Source organism: Amblyomma americanum, chromosome 7 (assembly GCF_052857255.1).
Source record: "Amblyomma americanum isolate KBUSLIRL-KWMA chromosome 7, ASM5285725v1, whole genome shotgun sequence".
Classification (NCBI taxonomy): Eukaryota; Metazoa; Arthropoda; class Arachnida; order Ixodida; family Ixodidae; genus Amblyomma; species Amblyomma americanum.
Window position 1 is genome coordinate 42,350,023 of NC_135503.1, and position 8,652 is coordinate 42,358,674.

Consider the following 8,652-nt stretch of genomic DNA (forward strand, 5'->3'; position numbering starts at 1 on the left):
TCCTCTCGATAACACAAGCTCGTCTGCCCTGGAAGTTGTTGCCTGTGCCTTTCGCGAACTTTCTCGCGCGCGCGCGTACGTCGTGTGGGGCTGAATTAGCATTCGCGGTGCCACGTTTCGGCGAGCCTGCGCCTGCCGAGAGACCTCCCCCGATGCGCTCCACGCGGACAGCAGCAGTTCGCTGGAGGGATCGCTGGCTCGCACGCGCCCTTGCCTCAGCGTCTTCGTCGTAAAGTGATCGCGTACAGATATACACACCGCGGCGGTGGTGGTGGTGCTCCTGCTGTACACTCACCTCACTCCCTCCCTTTGCCTCCCATTTTATTTTGGTTCCACGGCTTTTGAGTTTTTGCCCCGCGTTTTTCCTGTCTTTTCAGAGGCCGCGAGGAGGCGTATGTGCGCGCTCTGCTTCCCTGAAGGCGCATAAAGAACTCGGACGAAGGAAGCCCCATCTCTCGAAAGCACCGTGGCGCCTGCCGCTGTTGCTGCTGCGTCTCAGCGGTGGTCCTTTTTTATGAGCAGGGAGACGGCGCCTCCGCCTAAGTGGCCGGACGCGTATGGTCGTGGAGGGTTTACCTCCTCCTTGTGGTGGCTGTGTACCGGCTTGCCCGCGGGATGGGTGCATGGCGCAACCGCATCTAGGATGCTTATGGAGGTGTCCTCAGATACGAATATATCTATATATATATGACCGGTAGGCCTGCGCAGGCTGGAAGGTCGGACATACAGGCAGTGACCTTTCGCTCGCACTTATACTGTTGTGCTCAGTGTTACCTGCACCACGCGATGTGAGGTCAGAGCTATGTATTCGATATAGTAAACCAAGCGACTTGGCCTAGCGATCCATATTTAATTAATGAGCAGCCTTACGGTGACAGCAGTTATGCGACCCTATTAGCAATTTGCTTGAAAAATGAAACTTGTTTACATGTTTGCCATGCTGTCTACTGCAGTGCATTGCATTGCTGAAAAGACCAGACCACTCCTCGGCTGCCTGTGTTGCGTTGCAAGGCATCTTTGAGAGTTGAGCATGGCTGCGGCGCTTGTTGTGGATCGAATACGTTGGAAAGGTACTGCACGCCCTTTATATCATTTCATGGGCCCAAAGACTTACATTGTCAGTGCGGTACATAGAGGAGTTAATTGAGTAAACGATGAGGCAGACGTGTCCTGTCTATTGGCGGAATTTTGTGATTATTCGGCGAATAAACTTTTATTTAGGATATATCGGAACTGGGTGGGGCCCCATATTGTCTGGGGTCCCATGTATGCCTCAGCGACCGCTGCTAGAAGCACTAATGAGACAAACTTTCGCACTTGAAGACTACAAACAGATGCAAGGCGTGTTGTACAGGAGAAGGTGATCTCACCTATATATAACTTGTGTCAATATGCATAATTTAAAGTAAATAACAGACGCTGGAAAATATGCGATACTGTGTGGACTGCAATGTTGTCACTGCAGCATTATGCGGTCACCTAAGCGGCTAGAGGTATAATCTACTCCAGAATAAGAAACTCCTAAACCTTGAAGATACGAGAAAATACTCACCTAAAAATTATTGAGAGTATCAAAGGGATTCACAAATGCGCATATAATTTCAGTAACACCTTTTGTGTTGAAGAAGGAGTTTTCAGCGTTCTGAAAAAAAAAATGAAAAAGGCGCTTGAGATCCAAGTCCTCTATGGGGATCGCGCATGCGTTCTGCACATGACGATTCCGCTATCCCTCTTCACTTTATTGGCACCATTGACGCACTTGCTATCGACTTTTGGAAATGCGCCCTACTTGCGTATATGCAGGAAAGAACAAACATAGCTCAGAATACGCCCTTGTTTATGGTACCGCAACTTTTCCTGAGTTTAATAGCTAATTAATCAATCCTTATTAATAGAGTAGATTATTGTAACTTAAAAAGGCCTTTGCTTGCTCAGGCTCCCAAACGACAGTTGTTATTTCAGTTCTCCGCATAACAGCCAATTCTCATGTTGCATGTGATTTCCAGTATACTCGCACTCTGCCCTATGGAAGCGTTAATGGGCGATATGATGGTCTTTTCTGGTGTCCAGCGTTGTAGTAGTTTCAGTGTATATGTATATATTAGGAAACAATTTTTTAACTGATGTTATTAACCCTCGCTAGATCGTTAAAGGGAAGAAGCGCAATATAACACAAGCAAATTTGATACTTCATAGAGTCAAGTTGGACGCCTGCCCGCGGCACAAAATATCAATCGAGCATTCGAATTTCTGCACATCTGTTTGATCAGCAACGTCACCAGACAAAGCATTCTATTCAGATTTCAACGACGTCAGGAAAAAAATAAATCTACAACTCTGGTGCTGCTCAGATTCACTCTTCTTGACGAGAGGGCCTTTCGTCTTAGTTCGTTTTCAGATGTAACATATGAGCATGTAGCTTTCATTTGCTCCGGATTGGTTTGGGCACTGCAGAGATGGCGCATGCAAGGTTGGGGCATTTGCAAAGGGAGACCAATATCTGCACGTTGAAAAATCGGCAAAATGTCCGGTCTGTGCATAAAAAAAAAATTGGAGCGCCTGCAATGAAAGTAATTTATCGAGGCTTGAGAAAAATCTCTCTTGAATTACTGTGGCAAGAGGTATTTACTTTTCTGCTCAAGTATATGACGAAGGAGGAACTAACTCCTGGGAACGATATCCTACATGACGGAAATGAAACCGTGTAAATGGACCTGGGTGAGACATAAAATCCATAAAGGTTGGTCAAATGTTTAGGGGAATCCCCCAAGGTGGAGTAGATTTGTAATAAGGGAGCAATTACTCATGGGCATCCACCCAAGAGCAGCCATATATAGCTACAAAGGAAAGCTATACAGCTTTCTCAAGAACTTCGATCGTAGTTGAAGAAAAAATCGTCCTGGTCCGGGGTTCGAACTCGAAGCCAACGCTTCACCGGAGCAGTCGCTCTACTAACTGAGCTAACTGGGACGGCAACCTCATGGTAGGGCGAGAGCGAATTGATCAATAACTCAAAGCGGGAAGAGTGGGAACAGAGGTAATCGATGATTTCTTGTACAGCAAAGTAGACTAACCAAGGCAAGGAAAATGTAGCCGTGGGTGCCGTAGAATCAGGTGAGGAGATGAGATTGTAGGAGCTTGGCTGCGATAAGGTGGCCGCTACGCACTCAGGACTGGGCTGATTGGAGATCGATTGGAGAGAGACTTCTCCTACATTGAACGCAATCAAGCAGGCCAGTGACTATGATGAGAGCGATGACGAGGATATATGAACGCAGCACATGCATCAGCTGCGAGGCACCACTCACAAAATGCGCGGCGCTGCTCGAACCCTCGGATACCCGCGCGGCCTCATGCAGCCGTGCTCGCGCCGTTATCGGCCGCCGCCAGGCAGGTGCGTGGGAGGGCAGACGCGTTCAGCAGTCGCTTGGCGCGCCTGTCTGCGCTTAGCCGCGCGATCGCCGGCGCGACTGCAGAGATGCGACCTTGACACGGACTCCAGCGCCCCAGCAGAGCACAGTGTATGCACGCGGCGGCGGCGAGGGGTGCTTGGCGCGCGGACAGCGAAGCGTTCGTTCCTTGCTTCGCGATTCATAAGCGATACGAGCGGCTGCCCGCGGCCGACGAAAGGCTCGACGTTGTATGATAAGTAGGGCTTGCTGCGAGAGGGACGAACGCAAGTATGCTCGTCAGCGCTGGTGTATACGGTACACGCAGGCGTTGCTCGCCGTGTGCTCTAGTAGCCCTTCCAGTGCTGTGAGGTGAGCTTTTTTCTTCTTCTCTCCCCTCTCTCTTGCTTTCTCTCTTTCCCAGTGTGCATGCCCGCCGTCTGAACGGGCGTTGCTCGTTTGCTTAACCTCGACGCGTTTTAATTCGCTTCTCCTTGATCCCCGGTGAGCCTGCTGATATTTTGATTTAGTTTTTTTTTCGCGCAATAAATACCCGTAGTTGATAGACTGCGGTTACCTCGATATGTGAGAGAAAGAGCTGGGCCTGGAGAAGTTTTAAAGGTTCTGCAATCGAGAGTTCTTGGCATTCATGATTAAACTGCGTGAAAGAAACAGGAACAAAGACAAGAAAACACGTACACACACAGAGCGCAGTTTACTCATGAACGAGAAGCACCAACTAGCCCGCCAGAAAACCCCCCTTGAGTTCTTAGGAGTTCTACGCATGGCAGAGGTCCGTCTGCGGCTTGCGATGAACATAAGGTTACTGATAGCTTCACTCTCCCACATTTATTAAATGATGAATCAGAGTTGACGAACAACTGATTGATAACTGTACTACCTCATGCCCTAAATGTTCGAATGTTAATCCATGATCTTCTCTGTATCAACTTGGTTTCTTTCTTTCTTTTGTTGTTTATGTGTGTCACTACCAAACTGCCTCTGTAGGGTGCGTCGGCCTCGTCAAGCCTCATCACTGGCTTTTTGCCGGCGCACCCAACATCCTGATGATGTTGAATAAAGTATTGATTGATTGATTGATTGAAAAAAAAAAGTCGCACGCACAACAGGGAGTATAGCAAGCAACAGAAAACATGACAGAGGCTGCCCTGCGCTATTTTCTGTTGTGTGTGCGTTTTTTTTTTTGGGGGGGGGGGGGGGGGGCCTGGTACATATAGTACATCATTTTGATCATGTATTAACAACAAACCCACCATTCAGCCTTGCCTTGAAGTTCAAGTTTTTGTTGTATGTATTTCGTGCTATACGCGCTTTCCTCCGCGTGAATAATTCTGCACTGTATTTGTTTCACTGTGCGAAAGTGTTTGCGCTTCAAATGCAAAGGCGTTGTCTCACTGACCCCAATTACGTACCAGCAAACACTCATCGTTAGCATAAACGCCTGCTCTGACATATGGCGCAGTTCGCAGTCTCTCTATTCAATGCATCACGAAGGGAGAATTCAAAGCCGCTCTTTCTTTTTCCGGAGAATGGTTCTCTTCTAGATATTTTAACCTGCTAGCTTCTGTGTTGGTGACAGATGTGCAGAGAGAATCGAAGACTCGAACAAATTTTTCAGGACTTGATCATTTACTTAGAGCTTTGCTTTTTGTGGTGAATATGCATAGCGTTTCTTCCTGCAGGCTGCGGCCAGGACTGCCGATAACCCCCAGCCATTTAACGAGCTTCTCCGGCATGACCTTTTTCTCTGCGGGTTCAATAAAGACGCTGTGTAATACGTTTACAGTACCGTTAACCAGTCTGATACCCTTTCACTAACATCGCTTTGAACTGATGCCACTTCATCCGGAGACTGCTATTGGTCGGCCCAACTTGGTGCTGTCTCACATGGGTGTCGTAATAGATGCAAAGCTAGAAACACAAGTCAACGGCCCTGCCGTCATTATGCACAGACTGTTTCATAGGCGTCACAGAAAAGGACACGAATTGTTTTTTTTTTCTTCAACGCCAAGAAGGATAATGGGTGCAGAAGAGCCTTCGCGTGCCATTTCTGCGCTTTGCACAGCGCATACTGACGTGATATGCACCTAAATCCATTACTTGGGCACCATAAGAGAGAGAGGACAACTTTATTTGCACGGCAAGTGAAGCACAGTACCAGCGTGACGGCTACCTTGGAGGATATACAAATCAGGCGACTCTCAGGTCAAAAGCGCAATCGAGAAACGCGTGGGTGGGCCGGCTTTGACGCGGAGCGAATTGAGGTATGGCACTGATTGCACCCTCGCCTCTATCTCAGGGAGAAGGTAACAGAGAGGAATGTGAGTGCGTGGAGGGTTAGAGGTGTAGGGTCTAATCCGGAAACTCCATTGCCACCCCATATAGGAGTGCATACGAGATGCGGCAAGCGCGACTCTGCTAAGGCAAGGATAAGTGCAGCAGCGAAGAGACATTCTTGTCACATTAATACCGTGCAGCACTCATGTAGCCAAGGGTGACGACACCTGCCGGAGGACCTGCTGGCTTAGGCGCTTCTGCGCGTTATATCTTGAACCTCTAACCATGAATCGTGATCTCAGGTCAATCATGAACCTCTCTAACTAGCGGGTAGTCTTAGAACAGGTCGTCCCTGACTGCAACGAACCCCTGGTGTGCATAGCTACCCCAACCATTCCCGTCTTTCATGGCACGGAACGTGGCTGTCAGTCCACGGTGGCGCGCATCTCTCCGCGGCGCTAGGCGCTGCCGGGCTTCGGCGCGTGTGGCCCGATGAAGTAGGAACACCCTTCAATATGGCCGCCGCCGTGGCTGTCCTGTCTTCACGAGGCTGGCCCGTCTCTCCCCCAGCATAAGAGTGGGGGAGGAGGGGTGTCGGGTGGGCGGACGCCGCCGCGGAGCCCCTCCCACTACCACCGCCTCTCCCTCCCCGTCTGCCTCCTCCTCCTCGGTTTAATGAAGAGCCCGATAGCGGACGGCGCCCGCCTCGCTTCCTCCCCTGCGCGCTGGACAGGTGTGCTGGTGCTGCCTCGCCCGGCGGCTGTTTGCATGGCCGGCAGCACTCCCTCTTTGCGCTTCTTCCATCCAGGCCGTTCATCCGGATACGAATCCATCTCTGCGCGGGCTCCCCGAAGCTTATTTCCGCCGGGCCCGGTTTTGTGTACACCGGGCATCGATCGGGTGGCGCGCAGCGCTGCCCCTTATTTGTTGGACGCGTGCGCCCTGCCGAGGGGTCGCGTGCCGCTGCCAGGCAGAGAGGGAAGTAAAGTTATAAATGAGAGTACTCAGACTTATCGGCCTCTTCCGGTGCGAGGTAGAGGCAGCGATAGCTGCGAGCACGCAGCTCGACCCCTCCTCCCCCTCCGGAGCCCCGCTTAGATGGGAAGAGCTTCTACAATTCAATGATGCACTGGTCTATACCTCTATATGGTACCATCAACGACAACTGAAATGCAATGCAAACTGTGTCGCTGAAACTCGAGCGCATTATCACAAAAGTATTAGCTTTTGGAGAAGGAATACAGCACGGGCGCATCCACACTTCCCTGCAGAGATATTGGAGCTGTTAGCGGTCGCATTGATTACACGCCACGCGGACCCAACACGCCAGCACAAGACACTTGCAGAGGCATCGCTTATTGTCTCCATCAACTAAAATATTCTCATTCCGCTGTTCCAGTTTGAGTTACCTTGTTCGCGTTTTCTTTGGTGCTGACAGCATATGGTTTTCGAAGTTGTGCCAGAAGGGAAAAGCGCTTGAAGGAGAGACACTGAAAGAGACACTGCCAAAACAGCTGCGGTCCATGCACGTGAAGGTACACGATTCATGCCTACAGGGATAAAAAGTCTCACGCGTTAGCAGGAGAACGCGAGAGTTTTTTAAGTTCAGACGTACGACGATGCCGTTCATATCCCCGAGGAAAAAAAAATGGGGGAAGAGGCGGTAAGGAAAACGTCGAGGCTGTCTACGGTTAAAGACAACTAAAGCTATTGAGCTCCATGGACGTTTCGTGATTTCTAACAGAACCTGCATCCACTCGTATATTACGCGGAGCTTTTTCATCGTTTTAGCGACCTATGCTCGGCGGAGGGAGTCTTCCTCATTGGGTGCCCAGAGTGATTCCTTCGACGGGTGTTGTAACAGGCAATCATGCAGCTATTTTAGGTAAGGGAAGTTTCTTTATATATAACCGTTGCTTCGTTATAATTACAGATACACTACAAAAAATGCTGTCCGGTTTATGTACAAATCTGACGGTAATTTGTTGCCGACGACTTTCCATGTCTCATAGAGCGGGCAACCTGAAAAAAAAAAAAAAAAAACGGGCAATCTGTAAAACTGATAATGTATCTCAAATTGTGGAAGTATTTGGAAATTACACGGAATCCTCCTTGTAACCATCCATGTAAGCAGTCCAACTTTATGTCAAGGCTGGGTAGAATGCGAGTGCCCAACAACTAAAATCAAAAGGGAGGATTGTTGGGCCATTTGGTTCATGATTCAAGACTGAAAGCGGCGCGAAAAACGGGACAAGATAGATAGAAGCAACACACACAGCACCGAACTTACAACTGAGTGTATTTCGTGCGAGAGCGCAATAAATACAGGAAGTACGCATAAAAACTAAAAGAACACCATGATATAAGATTGATACTATTGCAGGTCAATATCTAAAAAGGTTATCCGTTTTTCGCGCCGTTTTCAGTCTTGGAACTAAAATCAGTTGGCCGTGCTGGTGACTTCAGCATGCTGACATTTGTGTGATGTGTATCCACGTAAACGTGTAATAAGGAATGCAGCCTTGCATTCAAAGATGCCTGTAAAGAACAAAGATGTGAAAGTCATTGACATTTCCGATTCCGGTAGCAAGTGTTCACTACAAGATCACTTTTTCTGGGCTTGCTCTCATTATATACACCTGAAATTAATTTATCGTCTATGCAGCCCGCAGGGGCACCTTGTGTAATGAGGTGTTGGTGCTTGGCGCCGCCACGGACCCTTAGCCCCCGTACCGAAGCTGTCATCCGTACCGTGGCGATAGGTTTAGTGGCGGAGGGAAGAAACCATAAACGGTGGCGGTCGAGGCCGTGGTCAAGCCTCGGCCGATGGGCTTCTCGTCTGTCTACCAGGCGGGGTGTCCCGGGACCTTCCTCTGTGTATAAGGGGGAATCAGAGGTGACAGAATATTAGGAACCATTAGTCTATACATGCCGTATGGAAAAATCTACAAAAATACCTGATCGG